The 24,774-nt window shown below is 43.5% G+C and overlaps 1 protein-coding gene across 7 annotated transcripts in view; it reads right to left on the bottom strand.

Annotated features, from left to right (window-relative positions):
* Positions 1-24,774, bottom strand: part of TRAPPC9 (trafficking protein particle complex subunit 9) — a 579,153-nt gene that overhangs the window by 82,948 nt on the left and 471,431 nt on the right. The window contains exon 22 of one of the 7 annotated variants that reach the window (XM_084848698.1): positions 9,023-24,774. This exon is cut by the window's right edge and continues 41,928 nt beyond it. The exons of the other annotated variants lie outside the window; for them this stretch is intronic. The gene's annotated coding sequence lies outside the window, so the exon portion shown is untranslated. Of the gene's footprint in view, positions 1-9,022 lie in introns of those variants that run through there. 7 annotated transcript variants of the gene reach the window in all.

Raw genomic sequence — 24,774 nt, 5'->3', positions numbered from 1 at the left:
TTCTCATTCCACACCTAGCACTGCAGCATGCAAAATCATGCATGTAACGTTTGCTAGGCACAAAATCCCCTGAAATAGCTGGAAGGATTTTCACTTTTCAGTCCAACAGATTAAATTTACATGGCAAATAAACACTAGGAACAGAAAATAACATTACGCAAAATATATTCCATGTGATTTCTTCTCTAGGACATAAGGAAAGCAGAAGGGGCACAATCCATCAGAATGCTTTCTTGTGCAAGCTTCATTGGAATGGACAGAAGGTACATAAGGCCCTGGCAATTATGCATTAAGAACTGTGCTTTCAGTGATTATATTTTATGCTTTATTATATATTTTCAGTTTTTAAAACACAGTGGTCCCAAACTGCACTTGCATGGATTTGATCCCATATACTCCCAACAGATTTGTATTTATTTATTTTTAAATCACAACTCTCTTTCCAAAAAGCTAGTTAAGGAAACGGACCAGAAAATAAATAAAATCAGATAGGCAAAAACCAGAGTATAAAAACAACTCACTCACAGCCTGAAAGCCAGAAGAGCAGGCAGAGACTATCTCAGGCAGGCCTCGCTTAGAAAAGAATCCCAGAGGAGGGTCTCTAGTTGACAACATTGATAACTTGTTTGAGGAGGACAGAAGGAGGGCTTTGATTCAGTCACTCCTCTCCAATCAAATGGCTGGTACTGTCAAAGCTGATTATCTGCAAGAGGCAGCAAACATTCACCCAATACAATTTAGGTATCCATGGAAACAGCCCAAGGTATGGAATGAAGGAATCCTGCAGGAATAACCACATGCAAAGCACCACTGTGCATACAAGGAACCTGTCCAGGAAGCCTGTGTTGGTGTGTAAACCATGAGCGTAAGCCTGCTTCAGTGTGTAAATCATCCTTGCTAGATGGGAGCATTTAAAACATGGTCACTTATATAGTAAAGTGCTTGAGCATTGTTGTTCAGTCGTTAAGTCGTGTCCGATTCTTCGTGACCCCATGGACCATAGCATGCCAGGCCTTCCTGTTCTCCGCTCTCTCCCGGAGTGTGCTCAAGTTCATATGCAAAAGTAAACAAAAACATGCAGTCGCACACAGAGATTTCTAGATTGCTCAAACAGCCTCATGATTATGAGAATTAACTAGTGAGTCTTTGGTTCAAATCTTGGTTCAGCCCTTCATTGGATGGTCTAAGCCAGCTGCTATCTCTTAAACTTAGTCCCCTGTCTGTAATGTAGGGAATCTTAATGCTGGCCTATCTAAAAGCATTGTTGTAAGCATTATTGAGATGGTGTTTGCGGCCTTAGCACATTTCCTATCTAAACACTAGGTATTAGGATCATTACAGCAAAGTTGAAAAGTTTGGGAATTAGGTAGGAACTCAGACTGCCAATGCTTCAAGTTCTCACTACTATCCCCTTTGTAAACCCCTTTCTCCAAACCAGTTTGTTTCCTTATCATTCAGCACAATGGACAGCATGTGAAACTACCCAAGTTTGGTATAACATGGGATATAATTATGTAGTGACCAAAGCAATAAAACAATTCATTGAGGATGCCATTTTGCTCAGTTGCACAAAGTACATATTTTGAAAACACATTTGTAGAGCCAAGTCCATTTTTTCAACTAGCATAAACATAAAAATAGATTGAAAAATACATAGGCATTCACAAGTGCAGGTGGGATTTCATTATTTAGGTCCTTTCACGTACATAAATATGAATGAGCTGAATGGCATTGTAATGGATTTACCTTGCATCTGATTTATAGCCTACTGGAAGAAAAAGACATGTCATGAAGCTAAACCTTTCCATAAGCAGTAAACAGTATGAAAAATGAATAAGGTTGATCAGTAGATATAAGCTTTCTGGAAGGCAGGAGAGTTTGGAGGATTCTGTCTAATGGATAATGTCATGCTGCAGAGCTCCAGAATGAAACAGAAAAGGGCACGTGTTATAAAATTTCCCACACATGCACACACACAGGCATCAATATCTGATACGGACACTACCTTTTTGATGCTACCAAGTACACAATACCTTGCATTCTAGAGAGCCTACGCACTGCATGTGTTGTACAAAGCATCAAAGTATTTGCCTTTATGAAGTGTAATATTAATGCATTACAGAGCCCAATTCAGACAAGAGATCTCATGAGCTAATTTACATATCTATGCCGATGGGTGTCTAAAGAGGAAACAGGAATATTAATGCTTTTCCCCAGGCTGGTATCCTATGATTACAGTGAAAGATGAAGGGCAGATATTTAGAAACGATTTCCATTTAGGCTATTGGGTTATTGCAGATGTTATGCTATATTTACAAACTTTAAAAAAGAATTGCTTCACAGTATTTGGGGAAAAAGTGTCACTGGTGAAAATTCAAACAGGGTGATTCTGCATGTCTATTCATTTAAATGTGGAAGGGTCATAGTAATGTAACAGATTTAAAAGCATAACCAATTAGAGGCAAGCTAGAATGAAAAATATTTTTAAACAGTTTGGCACTAAGGTATCCAATAGTGGCACAGTGCTAGTGCTAATGGCACTAGTGCTTCTCTTTTTTACTTCTCTTCCATTAACTCATTACGTGATCATTTGGCACGCTCAACAAAGTAAGAGTTCGTTACAGTATCAATATAAGGGATTTGGGGTTCCAAGGTGCAATCTGCAGACTCTTATTGCAAAGCCAGCCTCAGTTTTCACATAAGCATACTGCTAGTGCTCATTATAGATCTCTATCTCATGATAGAGATCTATTTGAACATGTGGTAGGAAGAAGCATCAATGCCTCTTTTTCTCTTGTCTCTTGTGGTTTCTGCATCCCTGCATCAAGATCTGTCAAGGGCCAGCTCATGTTCTTCAGATGTGAGGGTAATAATGTCAGAATGAGACTGTAATTAAGAGCATCATGTTCATCAACTGGTATCTCCCATGTTAATGGAAATGCTATGGATATTATCTTGATCACATGCAGATAGCAGCTGCATTCGGATGTCATGCTAACCCTGGATTAGCATTATAAGAACAACCCCAGCCTCCCCATGAGCTTGTGTGCTCTCCCCTCATCTCCTCCAGCGCAGCCACAAGGAGAATGGAAGCTTGTGTTTCCATTTTAGATTCACTTCAGTTTAGTGTGTTGTCTGAACTCTAAACTATGGTTAATGAAAACAAGCCAGCTTCATAAACTATGGTTTGAAGTTGCCTTGTTTTCACTAACCAAAGTTAAGATTCACAGAAATTTGTCTGGGTTCACATGACATGCTTGCAGTTAATAAAAAATTGGAAGTGAAAGCTTCCAAATTCCTTCTTGCAGCCAAGAAGGAGTGAAGGGTGTACAAGTCTAGAGGAGGCTAAGCTCATTCTTGTAATGATAAAGCAGAGTTGTGAAACCTTCTTCAGTCCAAGGGCCAACTTTCAATCTGAGAATAGTCTCAAGGGCTTCATTCTAGCTGTGGGTTGGACCAAAGGTAAAGTGGGTGAGACCAAAGGCAAAGCGGGTGGGACCAAAATGTGAGCCATACCGATTTTAAGCCTACCCAGAAGTAAGTCAGACAAGCTTCTGCATGTCTACTCAAAATGAGTAGGGCTGAATCACTCAGCAGCACTTCCAATACTCCAAACACCAAGCCTCTGGATGTCTACTCAGAAATAAGCATGTGCAGCATGTCTACTCACAACTAAGCAAGGCAAGCCTGAGACGTAATTAGAACTGAATTACTCTGCAGCCTCCTCCCCAGGCCCCACCCCCTCTCCTGGCAGGGAAAAGCTCTTATCTCCATCAGCAGCTGACTGCAGAGAAGAACTTTTCCCCACTGAGTGCTGAGAAAGGGAGCCTTTTTCAGTGCTCAATAGGAAAAAGCTGGTTGGATAGCTTTTTCCTGCCTGGAGATGGGATAGGGCCTGGAGATGAAGCAGGCAGCCAAATGGGGAACCCCTGCAGATGTATTGGGCCTAGGGATGTTGGAGAAAACCACAATGGAATCGAATGAGTTAGGATTTCTATGAAGCTGACCTGTGGATTCCACAGCAGACTGGCTTTTCCTGAGTCGCACGGATTCCACGGACTTCTGGACTGGCTTTCTGGAATTTTTTGCAAATTTAGTTGTAGAAAAATATGTAAAATAAAAAACACTGGCCAAAAATGTGACTCTCCCCCAAAGGCTAAAGCATGAAAATGTGCATGAGGGGATTTGCGAATTTGTGGGGAATTCTGGCATTTTCGCAAGTGCAAACTGCCTGTACATTGGGTGGATCTCTTCTGACCCTCTGTGATGGTAGATTGACCCTCCTGTGCATTTGCCCCAGTGCTCTATCTAACTTCTGCCCCAATTTTTCCAGAATTCACACTTCAATTCTCTGTGTGCGAAACTGCCAGTGACTAACTAGCACTGACATTTTGTGTTGAGAGCAGTTATGCCAATTAGACTTCTGTTTTCTTCACCTTTACACAGAGTGCAGAACTACAGACTTCCTCAGCACACTTAAAATAATTCACAAGTTGTTCACCCTCCTCCCCCCACTCCCAACAAACTTCTTTGAAGAAAGTGGATTGAGACAGGCCTTCAGAATGAGATTGAACTAGAAGAAAAGAAAAACACTCTCTATTCAGATTCCTGGTGCTACCTGCTTCCTGCTAAGATGGAAACACAATGGCAGTAACATTGGAAATGCTTTCTCAGCCACTTACATTTTGGTTCCTGGCCAGAATCTGTAAGCAAAGGAGTGTGTTAAAATGGGGTGGCGGGGAGAGAGAGAAAAGATGAGCTTATTTAAACTGCAGAGATGAAGCAACAGTTTGGTAAAGGATTGGTGCTGCTGCTCTGGTGACCTTCCTCTGGTAGCAAAGACTTTTTATGGAGACTGTCTCATAAGCTGACTTGTTATGTTCATTGTAAATATCATGCAATCGGTTTAACTGCTTGTTTTTTATTGGGTTTTACTGATGTGTTTTACCTGCTTGTTTTTTTACATTCTTTTACTTTTTTATTGCTGTTTTATTGAATTTTATTAAATGTGTATTAGCTACTTTGAACACCATTTGGTGGAAAGCGGGATACGAATATAACAAACAAATAAATAACAGATAATAAAAATGACTTCTGCTACCATATATTCTGGGGTTCTAAGATAAGAGAAAATCTACCCCCCTTCGTTGAAAACAGGCCATGCTTTACATCTGAAGGCTAGGGCAACTTTTCTCTCTGGATTTCACATTAGGATACAAGGGAAGAAATGTCTTATTTGCCTTTTAATAAGGTAACACCTAGCAAGTTCTAGTCCCCACTCAGCCATGGAAGCTCACTGGGTGTCTTTGGGCCAGTCACACACTCTCAGCCCAACCTACCTCACAGGGTTGTTGTTGTGAGGATAAAATGGAGAGGAGGAGGATAATGTAAGCCGCCTTGGGTTCCTTGCAAGAGGAAGAAAGGCGGGGTATAAATGCAATAAATAAAATAAATAAAATAAATAATGAGGGTTGCCTGGCCACTAGTGCCCCTACATCACTTCTCATGCCTGCCTAGTAAAATGTATTTATTATCTTATTTAATCCTCTCTGTCCTCCAGGAAGATTACGGCAGCATTGCAGGGATTTCCTAGCCACTCCCCACTCACCTGCACCCCATTTTATCTTTCTAACCACCCTGCTGAGAGGTAGGTTCGACTGACTGCCCCTAGGTCACCCAGTAAGCTTCATGGCTAAGTGAGATAGAAGTTGTGCATTCTTTGTCCTAGTTCTGATGCATTAACCACTACACCACATTGGCTCTTATTTAGTTAAGAAGACACACAGCATTATATCGTCATTGTGTACAACATTTCCCTCACTTTCCTCCTCTGCCAGAGCCAGCCAGTGAAGCAGAACAAGAACTGGGGTGGATGGAGAATGCTGAAGGCAATGATGGGATAACACATCACGTGTCTCATTTAGCTAAACATTACTGCACATATACAGCAGTTAGGCCTGGCTCAGGGTGGTGTGTGGGGGATAAAAGAAATCGATTTGACAAACAAAATAATGTACCACCACAAAATAATCTGCCAATATTAATGGTCACAATATTATAAATAGCATTTATAGAGTATATTTAAAGCATTCATGGCACTTCACGTATGTCTCTCAGTAATCTTCACAACAACTGACTATGTTGGGTAAGCCAAGGACAGTATTATTATCCTGATATTATTTATCTATTACATTTATATACCACCTTTTTTCCTCTTGCAAGGAACCTAAGGCAGCTTACATTATCCTCCTCCGCTCTGTTCTATCCTCACAACAAGAAGCCTGTGAGAAGGCTGGGCTGAGAGTCTGTGACAGGCCCAAAGTCACCCAGTGACCTTCCATGGCCGAGTGGGGACTAGAACCCGGATCTCCCGGCTCCCAGTCCAACACTCTAACCACTACACCACACTGGTGTACACCACAACATACTAGAAATGGTGAATGAAGGGCAAGATAAAAATAGGCTGCTGAAGTCTACACAGTGAATTTCACAAAACCGCATCACTGGGGCAAAAAAGGCTGCCGCGGTGGGTGGGGGTGGGGCTTCACAGCATAAACCAGGAAACAAAGATCTGTCACTGGGAGTATTCTAGTGTTGTGCTTCTAACTTTATTTTTACTGGTTTCTGGTATAATCACGTAATAACATGACCAACTCCAGTAGTCACTCAGTGTGTCTTGTTACATCCTGGAGGGGAGAAAAATGATCTTCCACTTGTCAAAAACAGCCCCATTTGATATGCAACAGATGCTGCTTTTCTAGTTGTACTAAAGTAGTAAACTGTTATTTCAAACACTGCCAGCCTTGCCTGGATAGAACTGTGTTGCCGGAGTGAGGATTTAAATATCCCTTGTTAAAAGGAAATGTTTACCGTGAATTTCTGTTTCCAGGACTTGGAGGGCATTCCAATATTCTTATCCTTAGGGATTAACCCATCTTCTTCTGTCAGTAGGCAAGGCCAATGTCTTGCCAGGTTCCTCCAGAGGGAGGGGTAGCCTTGTTCTCCAGACTGGTACTGGAAAAGTTGACAAGAAAACCTCACTTCCTCCATAAAACAAAAACTAGAGATTGAAATTATCAACACACCCCCTGGCAAGAAAAACGCCAGGTCAAATGACCAACATGTTAATATCACAGCTGACGAACAGATAAAGACGAAAAGGAACAGTTTTTCCCCCACAGGAACACTGTCTACCACCCCTACATGTGCGATGGAGGCAGAAGCCCTAAAAAAACTCATCCTCAACCCAACAACTAGACTGAAGAGGCGGGCGAATGCCCTCTGAGAGTCCTCGACACAGAAATTCACAGTAAGAATTTCCTTTTTCCCAGGACTCACAGAGGGCATTCCAATATTCTTATCATGAGGGATGTACAAGAGCAAATTCCATCACCGGGCAGGAGTCCAGTTGTCCAACCTTAAAACTGAACCACCCATTGCAAAACTCTCCTCACAAATGCTGCGTCGGGAGAAGAGTATTTGTCAACCTTGTAATGCCTAGAAAAAGTATGTACAGACACCGAAGTGGCGGCCCAATACATATAGAGGACCTACCCCACAAGGCCACAGATGTGGCTGCTCCCAACTCAGCAGTCACCCCCTGAGGAACCTGTTTCCCAAGACTAACATACGCCACTTGAATGCAAACCTCGAGCCATTGGAAAATAGTGGACCTGGACACATTTTTACCCAAAGAAGAATCCATGAAGGACACAAACAGAGATTCAGATTTGCTATGTGCCGCTGCCCTATCAAGATAAAAACGGAGAGCCCTCCGTACTTCTAGCCTATGCCAATCCTTTTCTTGTTGGTGTTAAGGATTAGAGCAAAAAGATGGAAGAACCACCTCCTGGGATCTATGGAAAATAGAATTCACTTTGGGAATAAACGATGGATCAGGATGGAACACCACTTTGTCAGAATGAAAAACACATAACTGAGGGTTAGAAGACAAAGCTCCCAACTCCGACACCCTGCAAGCAGATGTAAAGCCACTAAAAATACAATTTGTAATGTAAGAACTCTGAGGGAGACCTTCCCCAAAGGTTCAAAGGGATCCATCATAAGCGCTGTGAGAACCCCATTTAAATTCCAAGAAGGAAACCTTTGGATAGGAGGAAGATTCAATAACGCTGCCCCTTTTAGAAACCGGTGGGTATGTGGATGGGAAGTCAGGATCACTTTGCCCCTACAACCCAGGACACTATTCAAGGCTGCAGCCTGCTGTTTAAGTGTATTAGTGCTTAAACCTTTTGAGAGGCCAGCCTGTAAAAAATCAGGGATATCCTGGACCTGTCCTATTTCAGGATTCCTTCTTTCTGTCTTACACCAAACCAAAAAAGCCCTCCAAGTATTGGAATATACCCTATTGGTAGAAGCCTTGCAAGATGCTAACAGAGTTGACTATTCTAAAGCCTTTGACTGTGTGGATCATCACAAATTGTGGCAAGTTCTTGATGGTATGGGGATATCAAGTCATCTTGTCTGCCTCCTGAGGAATCTGTATAACGACCAAGTAGCAATGGCAGGAACAGACCACAGAACAACGGACTGGTTTAAGATGGGGAAAGAAGTATGGCAGAGTTGTATACTCTCACCCTACCTATTCAACCTGTATGCAGAACACATCATGCGACGTGCTGGGCTTGATGAAGCCAAGGATGGAGTTAAAATTGTTGGAAGAAACATTAACAATCTCAGATATGCAGATGATACCACTTTGATGGCTGAAAGCGAGGAGGAGCTGAGGAACCTCATGACGAAGGTGAAAGAAGAAAGTGCAAAAGCTGGGTTGCAGTTAAACCTCAAAAAAACCAAGATGATGGCAACCAGCTTGATTGATAACTGGCAAATAGAGGGAGAAAACGTGGAGGCAGTGACAGACTTTGTCTTTCTAGGCGCAAAGATTACTGCAGACGCTGACTGCAGCCAGGAAATCAGAAGACGTTTACTTCTTGGGAGGACAGCAATGACAAATCTTGATAAAATAGTGAAGAGCAGAGACATCACACTGACAACAAAGGTCCACATATTTAAAGCAATGGTGTTCCCCGTAGTAACCTATGGCTGCGAGAGCTGGACCATAAGGAAGGCTGAGCGAAGGAAGATCGATGCTTTTGACCTGTGGTGCTGCAGAAAAATTCTCAGAGTGCCTTGGACTGCAAGAAGATCAAACCAGTCCATCCTCCAGGAAATAAAGCCAGACTGCTCCCTTGAGGGAAGGATATTAAAGGCAAAACTGAAGTACTTTGGCCACATCATGAGAAGACAGGATACCCTGGAGAAGATGCTGACACTAGGGAAAGTGGAAGGCCAAAGGAAGAGGGGCCGACCAAGGGCAAGATGGATGGATGATATTCTGGAGGTGACGGACTCGACCTTGGGGGAGCTGGGGGTGGCGATGGCCAACAGGAAGCTCTGGCGTGGGCTGGTCCATGAAGTCACGAAGATTCGGAAGCGACTGAGCGAATAAACAGCAACAACCCTTTGCTGACCAGGGAATAAGGAACTGACTGCTGCATGGTTCCCAGCTTGAACCTTGGAGCAATGCTAAATTTGTTGGGGAGGGGTAGTATGTTGAAGGCTTTTGCCTTGAGCTGAGCTTGCATGTACACACCTACATTCATCTCCCACAAAGCAATGTTTCTCCAGAAGAGCTCAAAGACGTCAAGGTACTTCCCAGCAGCAATTTACTGGGTATATTAAACAGGATATATTTCTATTCTGATACCTTTCAGAGATGAAGACATTTTGGGAATAGTCAATATTTTTCATTATATTGCTTATTCACAGCTGGAGCAGTATTTACTTTTGCATCATGCTAATGTTGTTGAAAGGACTGAAACAGGTATTGACTATCCAGCTATTGGCCACAGTTACCATATAGCCAAGTTGCTATTGTATTTTGATATCAAAATTTAGAATATGCATATATTAAAAAATCAAGGATCTTGCTGAGATCCCTAAGTATAGCATCTTGCAAGTTGCACCCAGCAGCTGACTTCCAGACAGGGCTGAGCAAAGCCTTTTAGAAAACAAGCACTGCGGCTCCAGAATAAAAACCCTGATAATATGTCTGTAATTTAAAAAATATATATATTTGGTAAAATCATGATAATGGTCAAATTCACTGGGAACTACAAGAGATGGACAAGACAAGGACAGAGAGAAGCATCCGGGGGGTTGTGAAATGCTTAATGATCTCCAGGGAGCAGTGCAGATGCAGATTAAGTGAGGTCTGGTGGCCTTTGAGTGAAGTGGACTTTGAGGAGGGAACTGGAAAGGCTGGAAGTACAGAGAGGGGAAGGATGATCTGTGAATAGGCAACTGCATGACAAGACAGAAGTGGTGGGTAGGAAATTACTGTATGCAGGGCTGACTCCAGAAGATAACAAGGATGGGCATTTGCAGGGGCCTAAAGACCAGTGCTACCATTTCCACTTTGCCCAAAGTATCCAAGACAATCGGATGCAGCCTGAGAGAATTCTCAGATAGCATGTCCTGCCTTTTCCAGTTTATGGAGGGGGTGGGTGGAACAGACACTGAGGGTGACATGACAACAGGCCCCCCAAATCTTGAAGCCAGCACTGAATGTGTGCAGAACAGGATATAAGGGAAAAGATGTTCTCCTTGTGCATCTTTCAGAGACAATCCCACAGAGGAAAGTTGCAATATCTACTCTTCAATTATGGAATAATTGAAGAACATTCATTTTTAGCTCTTTTACTGAAAAGTGATGCATCCCCTGGTCCAACAGACATATGATGCTCTTTACATTGACGTACCATTTTTATGTATTAGAAATGTGAAAATATGACATGTCTTCTTTGACATGTCTTCTTCTTATGTTTATCTGTCAGAGCCACTCACCATCTCCCGCCAAACAACTTAAGGGCCCAAACCCCTTGATTCCACATATGTATAGGTTTCTGCTAAAAATAACCAGCTAGAAAGAAAACATTTCAGGAGTTTGTTTTGTTTTTCATTTGACAGCACCTGGAAAATACTCTCAATTGCCAAGAGAGGCTCTAATGTGTATTAATTTAGATACAGACTTGAAAAGGGAGGCAGCTTGCAGTCCACTTGGAGTGGTGTCATCCCACTGCAGTCAGGGAGGAATCTCACATTCTGTGCAAGTGACATTCCAATATCCTGCTCATTTTGAGCACTGTCTGCTGATCAAAGAAAACTAAATGCATCACAGAAATCATGTTCTACATGCTTTTCATTGGTGATTCTTTTTGTAGCCATGTCAACACTAGGCTGGTGGCCCATTTAATAGTCAATTTCTCCACTAGACTGTGTGAATCACTGCAAGACAGACACATTTCAAGAAAGGCACCTAATAGAAGCAAGGATGTGTCCTTAAAGGCAACAAACTGACAGTCTCACATGGAACCTACTCAAAACATATGCTCCTCCAGTACAACTTCATTCTCTCTCATCCCTATCTGATCCGCAATACATATGGATGTACAGTGTTACAGACTTGCGAAGTCAGAGATTTTTAATAGGCTGACAGAACACAGGACCTCCCTTTTTCTTCCCTCAATTTCGCAATTGCACATTAAAGACTTCCCTTGATCATCTCATGCAGCTTGAATTGGTGATCAGGGACACCAAATTTTTCTTCTTCCAATATTATTTCTAGAGATGGCAGTCTTGGGAATGAACAGTCAGCTTCAAATCAATTAGCCAGATAGCGAAAAACCATTGGGCTCTCATTTGTGGATTATGGTACTTCTAGCGTTCAGTCCTATGCATATTTAGACAGAAATAAGTTCTACAACTCCCAGCATCCCACAGCCAGCCTTGCTGCCTGGGGGAATGCTGGGAGTTGTAAAACTTATTTCTGTCTAAACCTGCATAGGGTTGTGCCCTCAATGTTATAAATTTCTGTCCACCAACAGCTGAACTCAGTCTAAGCTAATTTTTGATCTCTGCAAATCTTGCAGTAAGACCCAATTAGGACCTCTGTTACAGTCTTGGAGTGATAATCCTTAAACAATCAGAATGTATCAGTTTCATTTCACACACAGACAATTGTTCTGTACTTATGATCCACCTGCTCTACAGGATTTGCACAATGGTTGAAAGCACATTACATTATCCTGGGGCAGGGAAGACTCTGACATCTCAAAGTACAAAAAAGAGCAAAACTGTTCTGCTTGAATTATTTATCTGTGAAGCTTGCTTCTACAATAAATATAGGATTAGACATGTTTATAAAATGAATATGAGCAGTTAAAAACACTTCATGCTTCTGAGGGTAAAGGTGATACCAAATTACTGTGTTATGACACATCAGAAAATATTGCCTTACTATTGATCCAGTTATCTCCAGGTATTCAGCTACCTTTATTTAAATCCTGGCACACTATAGTCTAGCATCAAATAAAACTGGAGTACACCCAAAATAACTCAGGAGAATGAAGAGACAAAGCTTAAGGATACTGAAAAAATATATTTGTAGTTTTAATCTTTGAAGTAGCCCAACACGACCAGTCACAAGATTAATCTTGGAGACAAACTTTCCTGAGATCTCTGCAGGCACTTTTTAGAATAACTGACCCCTGAAGGAGGCCCAGTTATATGGTACAGGGCTGAAATGCACTGGGCTACTTCAAAGAATAAAACTACATTTTTTTCCCAACACTACAGTCTAGCAATCAAATGCAGGATCCTTCATAGAGGATGTTTTTCCCATCTGTAGGCAGGGAGCTAAACTAGTTTATTTTCATGCCCCCTTCTTTTTCACGATTTGGTTATTCTATAAATAAGAATCTTGCATTCTTCTCTTACATAGAATCATAGAATAGTAGGGTTGGAAGGGGCCTACAAGGCCATCGAGTCCAACCCCCTGCTCAGTGCAGGAATCCAGTCAGAGCATCCCTGACAGGTGGCTGTCCAGCCTCGTCTTGAATGCCTCCAGTGTGGGAGAGCCCACCACCTCCCTAGGTCATTGGTTCCATTGTCGTATTGCTCTCACAGTCAGGACGTTTTTCCTGATGTTCAGCCGGAACTGAACAAACTGAATAAACTCAACTTGATCACACACTGACCTATTAGCAGGATCAGCCAGCACTCAAATGGAGAGTCTCCATTAAAGAGTAACAGTCATCTAGTTTCTCAGACTGAAGCGCACTGAGAGACTATGGAGAATCTACTGAATGTAGCAGCCAAGCAGAGCAGACATCATAAACCACTGGAAATAAGACCTACAATTTGCTGCTGAGGTTGAGCAACCTATAATGCCTGAAAATGGTCATGCTGGAATGACAACATTGCAATTGCAACCTGCTTGAGTTCAATATGCACTCAGGCTTGATTTATTGCCTATAAGGCCAGATCCAGATGTCAGCTTCACCCAGAGTTGATTTAATACTATAGCCTATAACCAAAAATGGGGGGAAAGTACCAAGTAGCATAAGGAGGAAGAGAGGTGGGGGTTGGCTACAGTTTTTCTCCCTCTCTCAAAATACTAGAACCTGGGGTCATCCCATTAAGCTGCTTGGCGGGAGATTCAGGACAGATAAAAGAAAGTTATTCTTCACACGGTGCATAGTTAAACTATGGGATTCACTACCACAAGATGTAGTGATGGCCACCAATTTGGATGGCTTTAAAAGGGGGGTTGATAAATGCCTGGGGGAGAAGGCTATCAATGGCTACTAGTCCTGATGGCCATGTGCTACCTCCAGTAGCAGAGGCAGTAAGCTTATGTATATCAGTTGCTGGGGAACATGGGCGGGAGGGTGCTGTTGCGCTCGTGTCTGCTTGTGGTTTCCTGGTCGACAGCTGGTTGGCCACTGTGTGAACAGAATGCTGGACTAGATGGACCCTTGGTCTGATCCAGCAGGGCTCTTCTTATGTTCTTAGTGCTGCCAGTCCCCATCCTGCCACTTTTGCTGGCAGTTATAAGCAGAGGAACCTGCTTGTGGGTGCTGAAACAGCATGCCTGACACTCCAACGCCCCTCGGCCTGGAAGCACTCTGAAAACATTTTTGGAATGTCTGTAGATCAGTTAATCAACCAGGTTTTACTGATGCCCTGGCCATAGCAGACAGCAAATGAGCTTAAACATGCCACATTTCATTAAGATTCTTCAGCAGCTGCAATAAAAGAATTAGCATGAAAACAGAGGGAAAAGCTGCCTGAAACACATAGCAGAGAAACTGAAGAAAAATGAGCGCCTTCTAAAATAGTGCAATCATTTCTTTAAACAACAAAGAGGAGGTTTGCTAAATAATAGACTAGACAAACTCTGCCAAAGGACGCTTTTATTTTTAAACCTTTACCACAACCTTCCCTATTTTGCTTTCATTAGCAAGCAGCAACAGCTGATCAGGTCTTATTATCATCTTGTCTGGACAATATCTAATCAGCATTCAAGTACATCAGAAACAAATCAAAGGATGCAGGAACTGATGCATTTAATAAGATGACTGCGCTGAAATCACACGATACAGAAACACTCTCTAATGGCACTTAACAGTGACACAGTGAGAAATACAAAGGCCAGATATAAAATACCATTATTTGCATTTGCATCAATTAGACATTCATGCCAATGTAGGGGAACAACGGAAACAACGGGTGAATCAGCTCTGCTGCCAATCAGGGCTGACAATACTGGAGAAGGGGTCTGATCCACTAAAGCGCACCACCCTACAATTATTTAGTTGCTTGAATTTACAGCCTGTCCTATTTCAAATGCCTGCCCAAGCCAACACAAAATCTTATGCTGCTAGGGCTCTGGAAACAAGGCCACCCTTTTGCTGTCTAAGGTGTGTGTTTCTCTGCCAACCCTGCCCCAATTAGGATCAGCCCCCAACCCTGGCTCTGGGGGAGCACTTCCACAACACTGCCAGGTATGCACAATGCGCGGACTGCCTAAGAGTATTTATGGCGGCTTAGCGGTTAAGACGCTGAACTGCAGACCGGAAGGTCGGCAGGACGGCAGTTCGAGACCCGAGTGCCGCGTGACGGAGTGAGCTCCCGTCTTCAGTCCCAGCTCCTGCCAACCTAGCAGTTCGAAAGCAAGGAATTGCAAGTAGATAAATAGGCACCGCCTCGGCGGGAAAGGTGACAGCGTTCCGTGCGCCTGGGTGTTCAGTCATGCTGGCCACATGACCACGGAAGCGTCTTCGGACAGCGCTGGCTCTTCGGCTTAGAAACGGGGATGAGCACCGCACCCTAGAGTCGGACACGACTGGCTGGGGACACCTTTACCTTTTTAAATATTTTATGCTGCCCTTCAATCATATTCCCAGGGCAGTTTACAAAAAAGAGTAAACAATTAAAATATAAATACAATTCCCCACCCCCCACCACAAAAAACTAAACCCCACAATATCATAGAAGCAGCATAAAACAGCCAGCAGCATTAACACTGTATCTAAAACACTCAGGAAAAAATTTAAAAAATCCTTGCCTGGTGCCAAAAGGACACTAAGGTATGCTCCAAGTGAACCTCACTGGGGAGAGTGTTCCAACACTGGGATGCCACCAGAGAAGGCCCTCTCCCTGGTAGCCATCTGCCTCACCTCAAATGGTGGGGGCAGCCACAGGAAGTCTTCTACTGAAGTTCTTAACATATGACGTATGGATAAAGGTGGTCTGTGGCTCAGTGGGTAAAGCACCTGCTTTGCATGCAGAAGGTCCCAGGCTTGATCTCCAGCATCTCCAGGTTGGGCAGGAAAAGCTCCTGCCTGAAACCTTGGAGAGCCATTGCTGCCAGTCAGTGTCGACAGTCCTGGGCTAGATGGACTGATGGTCTGACGCAGCAGCTTCCTATATTCCTATTGTCAGGAGCGCCCTACCTGCCTCTTGCAGTCCCCTCCAATAGCCAACTCAGGACACAGACGATGAGGATTCTTTCCAAGGCTTTATTCCTTTATGACTCTTACAGATACTAATCACTAGCGACTAAGCAAGGCACTGCACTGGGGATAGATAGCAGAGTAGCCTAAGCTCCAGGTAAGGCAGTTGGTCCCCATTTGGAGAACCGCGGGAAGACTCTGAACTTATGGGCTATGGAGAGATCCTCCCTCTTTCCCTTGGGTCCTCGAGACGCAACCGTTGTTTTAGCACCAAATGAGTGAAGCGCCTCCTTTCGGCGCCCTCCATCTGTCGGCGCTCCCTGCGTCTGCACCGAGCGTCCAGCAAGCCCCCCTCCAGCGCTCTCTCACTGCCAGGGTCACTATCTATCCCAGGAATGCTGGCAGGAGGAGTCTCTGCCAGCTGCTGTGCTTGTGAGAGATGAGCAAGCTCCTCTCCCATGGATTGCTGTTCTTCCTCAGAATCAGAACTCCTCTGGGGCTCTATGGGCTCAGTTTCCACCCTGACACCTATGTGGTCATCCAAGTAACTTGGTCCTAAGCTGTGAAAGGTTTTAGACCAGTTGCTGTAGGGCAGCACTATAATAGACAAGAGAGTGCTGCCCCAGAGAATCACTGTAGAAAACCTGTATGCATCCTTGAGCCACTACCTCACCTTCATAAAAGGCCAGAGACAATGACGATAAAGCCAGAACTGTATAATTTCAATAAAGGGTGTCCGAAATTTGTTATTTCTAAATTGTGCCTTAAATTTGCTGCTTGAAGCAGTGCCTTCAGCCTGCCCCTTGAAGTGACAAGCTTCTAGGGAAAGGGAGTTCCATAAAAACTTTAAGCAAATGCTGAGAATACATCTCCACATGTTATTTTTTAGATAAACAAAGCCATGAACGACAATTGTCATGGCCGAATCAGAGGAAAATGTCTGCAGCTATCTCACTAGGCAGAGGTGGTGAAAGGTACCCCCAGCCATCATGGATCACTGCCTTGTTGTGGCGAAGGGGCTTGCGTAACTCAGTGAAGCCATAAGCTATGCCGTGCAGGGCCACCCGAGACGGACAGGTCATGGCGGAGAGTTCTGACAAAATGTGGTCCACTGGAGAAGGAAATGGCAACCCACTCCAGTATTCTTGCCAAGAAAACCCCATGGAATGTATCACAAGGCTAAAAGAGATGATACCGGAAGATGACCCCTCAGGTCGGAAGGTGTCCAATATACTACTGGGGAAGAGCAGAGGGAATTTCCAAGTAGTGCCAGAAAGAGTGAAGCTGCTGGGCCAAAGCCGAACAGACACTCAGCTGTGGATGTGTCTGGTGGTGAAAATAAAGTCCGATGCTGTAAAGAACAATATTGTTTAGGAACCTGGAATGTCAGATCAATGAATCAAGGTAAGCTGGAGGTGGTCAAACATGAGATGGCAAGATTGAACATCGACATCTTGGGAATCAGCGAACTAAAATGGACAAGCATGGGTGAATTTAATTCAGGTGACCATCATATCTACTACTGTGGGCAAGAATCCCGTAGAAGAAATGGAGTAGCACTCATAGTCAACAAAAGGGTGGGAAAAGCAGTACTGGAGTACAATCTCAAAAACGATGGAATGATCTCAGTACAAATCCAAGGCAAACCATTCAACATCACAGTAATTCAAATCTATGCCCCAACCACTGATGCCGAAGAAGCTGAGGTTGATCAGTTCTATGAAGACCTACGACACCTTCCAGAACTAACACCAAAAAAAGATGTCCTCTTCATCACAGGGGATTGGAATGCTAAAGTAGGAAGTCAAGGAATCACCGGGATAACAGGCAAGCATGGCCTTGGTGTACAAAATGAAGCAGGACAAAGGCTAATAGAGTTTTGCCAAGAGAACACGCTGATCATAGCAAACCCTCTTTTCCAACAGCACAAAAGGTGACTCGACACATGGACATCACCAGATGATCCGTATCGAAATCAGATTGATTATGTACTTTGCAGCCAAAGATGGAGAAGTTCCATTCAGTCAGTAAAAACAAGACCTGGAGCTGACTGTGGCTCAGATCATGAGCTGCTTCTTGCAAAATTTTGGCTTAAATTGAAGAAGGTAGGGAAAACCACTAAACCGTTCAGGTATGACCTAAATCATATCCCTGATAAATATACAGTGGAGGTGAGGAATAGATTTCAGGGATTAGACCTGATAGACAGAGTGCCTGAGGAACTATGGACGGAGGTCTGTCACACTGTTCAGGAGACAGCAACTCAATCCCTCCGAAAGAAAAAGAAATGCAAGAAAGCAAAGTGGCTGTCTGAGGAGGCTTTACTCAGCTGAGGAAAGAAGGGAAGCGAAAAGCAAGGCAGAAAGGGGAAAATATATCCAACTGAATGCAGCGTTCCAGAGAATAGCAAGGACAGACAAGAGGGCCTTCTTAAATGAACAATGCAAAGAAATCGAAGAAAACAATAGAATGGGAAAGACTAGAGATCTCTTCAAGAAAATCAGAGATCTCAAGGGAACGTTTTGTGCAAAGACGGGCATGATAAAAGACAAAGAAGGCAGGGACCTAACAGAAGCAGATGAGATGAAGAAGAGGTGGAAAGAATACATAGAAGAACTATACAGGAAAGATCTTAATGTCCCTGATGGCCATGATAGCGTGGTCACTGAACTTGAGCCGGACATCCTCGAGAGTGAAGTCAAGTGGGCCTTAGGAAGCATTACTAACAACAAGCTAGCGGAGATGACAGTATTCCAGCTGAGCTATTTAAAATCCTAAAGGATGCTGTTAAAGTACTGCACTCAATATGCCAACACATTTGGAACACTCAACAGTGACCACAAGACTGGAAAAGGTCAGTTTACATTCCAATTCCAAAGAAGGGCAATGCCAAAGAGTGTTCAAACTACCGTACAATTGCGCTCATTTCACATGCCAGCAAGGTGATGCTCAAAATCCTACAAGCTAGGCTTCAGCAGCATGTGAACCAAGAACTACCAGAAGTACAAGCTGGGTTTTGAAGAGGCCAGAAGAACTAGAGATCAAATCGCCAACATTCACTGGATCATGGAGAAAGCAAGAGAATTCCAGAAAAACGTCTAGTTCTGCTTCATTGACTACGCTAAAGCCTTTGATTGCATGGATCACAACAAACTGTGGCAAATTCTTAAAGAGATGGGAGTACCAGACCACCTTACCTGTCTCCTGAGAAAACTGTATGAGGGACAAGAAGCAACAGTAAGAACTGGACATAGAACAACCGATTGGTTCCAAATTGGGAAAGGAGTATGACAAGGCTGTATATCATCGCCCTGCTTATTTAATTTGTATGCAGAGTACATCATGGGAAACGCCGGGTTGGATGAATCACAGGTTGGAATTAAGATTGCCGGGAGAATTATCAACAACCTCAGATATGCAGACGATACCACCCTAATGGCAGAAAGCGTGGAGGATCTAAAGCGCCTCTTGTTGAGGGTGAAAGTGGAGAGTGCAAAAGCTGGTTTGAAACTCAACATTAAAAAAACGAAGATCGTGGCATCTGGCCCCATCACTTCCTGGCATATAGAAGGGGAAGAAATGGAAGCAGTGACAGATGTTATTTTCTTGGGCTCCAAGATCACCGCAGACAGTGACTGTAGCCATGAAATTAAAAGACGCTTGCTCCTTGGGAGGAAAGCTATGGCAAACCTAGACAGCATAGTCAGAAGCAGAGATCTCACTTTGCTGACAAAGATTCGTCTAATCAAAGCTATGGTGTTCCCAATAGCAACGTTTGGCTGTGAGAGCTGGACTATAAGGAAGGCTGAGCACCAAAGAATTGATGCTTTCGAACTGTGTTGCTGGAGAAGACTCTTACGAGTCCCCTGGACTGCAAGGAGGTCAAATCAGTCCATCCTAAAGGAAATCAACCCTGAGTGCTCATTGGAAGGACAGATACTGAAGCTGAAGCCCAAATATTTTGGCCACCTAATGCGAAGAGAAAACTCCCTGGAAAAGACCCTGTTGCTGGGAAAGACTGAAGGCAAAAGGAGAAGGGGACGGCAGAGGATGAGACAGCTAGATAGCATCACCGAAGCAATGAATATGAATTTGAGCACACTCTGGGAGAGAGCGGAGGACAGGAAGGCCTGGCGTGCTATGGTCCATGGGGTCACAAAGAGTCGGACATGACTTAACAGCTCAACAACAACAACCCCCAGCCATCTGACCAGGTGCAATGATCACTCCATAAACACCCAAGGCTGACACAATTCTATGCGGCCTTAGCGAAAGATGAAAGCCCATTGGTGCTGCTATTGCTACTCTCCTTAGCTCAAGGTTCTTCCAACTATTACAAATTCAGTTACGCCTTGGTTCGCTGTCAGTCAGCTTGCCTACCTCCCATCATACACCCCCTCTGTGGTTAATTATTTAATTATCCAAGAAGAACACAGTGGAAAATTATTACAATTCAAGAAGAATCATTGCTAAAATTGTGTGTACGCATGCATGCACGGGGCAGTTAATATGAATTTCTTTGATATCTGTTATGCTGTCACTTGACAAGATGGCTGTTGGGATATCAAAATAGTTCAGACCAATTTGTCGAACTGTCAAGCAAGCTCAAGGTCCTGACTGTAGAGTCACTTGTATATGAACACAAAGAAATAACAGAGCATCTATTCCCTCATAGCTAATTCTGCTTTTACAGAAAGGGAATATCCTGAGCCAGAGGAAGCATCCACTGAGCATTATGGTTCATAGCAGTTAGTACTTGTATTCATTGTGAGTCTGTCTAGTCCTCTTTGAAACTACCATCCCACACCACATCCAACAAACCTTTTAGGCTTTTATACCTGCATCTCTACAAATCATGGGGTGAAGCTTAAAGGCTGAGACGTTTGATGTCCTGCTGGAAAGGCAGAAATGCTGTCGATCCAGAGGAATGGAAAACAATTTTATTCTCGCTTAGCAGACATGTTTTAAGTTTTTCAACAATTTTCCAGACAGCACTTGATAAATCATCCCTATAGGTGGACAAAATCCCTGCTGAGCCCCTTTAATCTGTTGATTCTGAACCCCCATCCCCTGCCCACTTTTCAAAGTGGCAAGCTTTCACAGTGGAGAAGGTACTTGCTTAAATAATGTAACACCTTAGACAACTCTAGGCACAAGAGAGAGGGGAAGCACCACCGTGTCATCTGCCTAATTCTTTTCATCTCTTCCTCTCAGCCTCCTCCATGATTTTCATATTGAAAGCTGATTTTATGTACATACCTTTACATCTGCCAACTGCTGCTGCAATTTGAGTTCATAGAGGAGACAGTAGGTGACTTGATAGGCCCCCATGGAACACAAAGTGATTTTAACAATGCAGACAGTCAAAGGAGATGGGCGAATGGCTTAAAACAGTGGGACTTGAACTACAAGATAGGTTCCCCTTGATGTGTGTTGGATCCGCACTGCTTCACATAAGATATGTACAGAGGTATCTGCGGTAGAGATGAGCGAGCTCTCCGAAACTCATCTTGGATTAACTCAGTAATAATCCAGTGTTTTTCTGGAGAGAAAAAGAAGCACTTGGTTCATTTTACTAAGCCAATCCAGGACTCAGAAAAATGACCCTCCTCCTGTGGTGGGCCTTGGCCCAGCCTGAAACTACAGTACAGGGACAGGGGAATGTAATGTTTTCCCCATGTCATATTCCTGTCCCAAATCTCCCAGCCCTCGAGGTACTCTTTGGAACAAATACCATCTTGGGGGGGAAATACTGAACAGGGTGATATGACTTTTAGGAGGAAAATGGTGCGGGGGAAGGATTACTCATGCTGTGGTCCCTCATGGCTGCTTTTTCCGAACAAAGAGAGGGGCCAGTTTACCAAGCATACTTTTAAGAACACATGCTTAACTTAATGTGTAGTTTGGCCCTTGTAGTGCTACACTCATGTGGAGATGGAACATTTCACAGCGATCCTGTCCTCACCTCAAGTGGAAACTAACATTGCATGATGGAGCAAGGCAGGCTGGATTTGCAGAACCTCAGAGAGCTCTAAGCGAGCAACTTGCTTCAACAAGACCTGAACTCCAAATGAAGCTTTCAACCCAGACTACTAATCTCTCAGGACCCGCCGCTTTTCTGGAGAGCAATGAGTTTAAGGGCCAGTCTACTGGCTCGGAGCCTAGCACTCCATCTTCTCTCCTGACTGTTGCCTCCATGGGTGACCCAGCTATAGGGAGCATGGAGCCCTAGGTGAGGAAATGGCTGGTTCCTCAAGAACCTCAGGCTTAAGGGATCCTTGTACAGGGGCAGATGAGCTCTGGCTCATGCCCAGTGTCAGGGCCATGTCGGGTCTAGCCCTTCCGTGACTTCCGTGGCTAGTCCTTCTAATCAGGCTGTATAATGCATTTAGACTGGTAGCACTAGGAGTCCTCCGTCTGGAAGCATGCTTTGCCTCAGAGACTGGCACAACTTTACTTCTTGTTCGTTGTTCCCATTTGATAAAAACTGAAACTTTGGTTCCAACATACGCAATTTTTTAACACACCTAAATACTCAATAAAGCAAAATAAATTTTAGATTCTTGGATCTAAAGTAATTCTGGCTGAGGTCCAACAACAAACATTCTAAAGATCTCAAAATTCCAAGCCTCTTCCCCAGGTTTTCCCAGATTATTTCACAGCACAGGGAATGTTCTTGTTACAGATGTGTCAAATATCCTTCCCGCAGCCAATGTATCTATTGAGGAGAAATCAAATTTTCTGAACACTCAAAGACCAATTTGCTGTTGCTGTGAAAAAGCAGTTCTTTCCACCACAATTACTGCCACTTCAATGCTTTTTGTAATGTGATGTGTGTCACAAGCATCTATTGGTTAGTGCTTCACTAGTGATAAGAAACATAGGCCTTCATCCACAGCCTTCCTCATTTTCACACACACCCCGCCCTCCGCTTTGTAAAGAGTTCTCTTTTTGTTACTGTTGCTTGTTTTAAGTGTGGCTTTCTGCAGGCCAAGTGTTCCCTGGAGTTACGAGCCAGCAAGCACATTCATGGAGATGTACATATTCTTGGGTGAAAAGCAATAATATAATCACTAGCATGGCTCTCCCTTACCACATAACAACAACTGAGCATTTCTAATTTAATTTAGTTTAATTCTTGGTTGTGCCCTCCCTCTTTTTAACACTGAAGTACACAGCCGCCTTAAATGCAATGATAATTTTAAAAACAAAGCCATTGCTCCCATGACACACAGTTCCCCCCACTGCAGCCAAACAAGCTTCCCCAAAATCCATTGGTACCACGCCAGTACTGTATTAGCACTAATATTAAATCTCTTTTTTTTTTTCTCCTACTGAAAAGTCCCTAAGGAACAGAAACCTGCCTTTGCTGATCATAAGGTTTCCTTTGTTTCCCCTCCAGGAAACTGTGAACAATATTCAAAGCTTCCCTGTCTATTCCCTCAACATTTCTTGTATCTAATTTGCACCATTTACCAAGCAAAACAAAACCCTTAAAAACCACCACCACCACCACCCTGCAGCCCAAGGACGTGGTGCCAGAAAATCAATCTGTGACCTTTCCACCATCTGCGGCACAGCCTCACTAACCATCACCAACGCTAAAAGAGGGGCTTAGAATAAAACCTAGATAGCAATTTTGTTGATGATATATGAAGCAGAACACAAACACAGCTTGATCATTGCAGCTATACTGAATCTGTGTAGCCAACAGTAATGAAAATGTTGGATTTGTCAGTTTGCTAAACTGCCCATACTCTTAAGGCTCCAAGGAAGAAGATGGCTGTAATGATCAGGCACAAGGGTAAAGAGTTACATTTCTCTCAACATAATTCTATCTCAAAATGATCCATTTTCCCACTGCCAAAAATTTCAACCTTTATCAGGTTTTAGAGGTACTGTATGTGTATTAACATAAACATTTTAAGACCAACCAGCAGACATCGGTTTAAAGATATAATGACCCAGTTTGCATGACATGGCAACCCACATTTTTTTAAAAATTGTTGTGAATGAGGCAGTGGGCTGATGCACTCTGTCTGGTTCCTCTCGTGACAAGTAGAGGAAGGACCCATCGTTGTTATCGGGTTGATTCAGAGAACTTGTTGAGTTCCGACACAACACTAAATAACCCAGGGGCGGAGCATCCTCCACTTGCAGAAGGAGGGACAGGGCCAATAAGTCATCTTAACAAAATCAGAAAAATGGTTCATCTGCCCAAATAGGGTGCATCATGACTGGCATCAGGTCTTGACTGAGTTTTCCAGCATTTCCCACAATTCATTTATCAAGGCCATCTGATATGGAAATCATAAGGGGACCATTTGAGACTTCTTCTGCAAGGCTATTGCTCCACACCATGACCTGCTTCTGTGTACCAGCTTGCCATGTGGGTTGGCTTCCTCTGCATAATTTATCTCAATGCCAGTGCAAACCACTGTCATGAATGCATGATCAGAAACTACGTGATGGGGCTGATCTACATGGCAAGCCAGTATACACAAACAGCTCAAGACACAGAATAGCCACTACAGAGTAGCAGTTTAGGGATGTATGAGAATTTTGTTCCCATTCACAAATCATGCAAACATGTCCCATTTGCAACCCCAAATGCAAGTGGGAGCATAATTCTTGGGAAATGTCTGCAATTTCCCAAGCTTGCATTTGCATTCGAAAGTGTGCACTTCCAAAAATGCATATTTCCGGGGAGTGGGGGGAGATGTTTGTGCTCAGGAGTAAGAACGAGGTGAGATGAGCATCAAGGCGGAAAATGGAGAACCTCAACAAACTTGAGCATTGTCCATTCTCCCACACCTAGTACGGAGTAGCTTTTATTTGGCTGAGATCTGGGGCTTAGATAAATTAATGGCAGAAGAGCAAGGTGGAGCATAAAGCAAAAGAAATGAAGGTAGGTGAGGAGCAGGGACAGAATGAAAAGAATTAAATGTTAAGG

The sequence above is a fragment of the Heloderma suspectum genome, chromosome 4, assembly GCF_057233095.1.
Source record: "Heloderma suspectum isolate Gila_16-S chromosome 4, 16-S_ref, whole genome shotgun sequence".
Lineage (NCBI taxonomy): Eukaryota > Metazoa > Chordata > Lepidosauria > Squamata > Helodermatidae > Heloderma > Heloderma suspectum.
The sequence above is the reverse complement of the archived record's forward strand: the minus strand, read 5'-3'. Positions and strand labels throughout refer to the sequence as shown.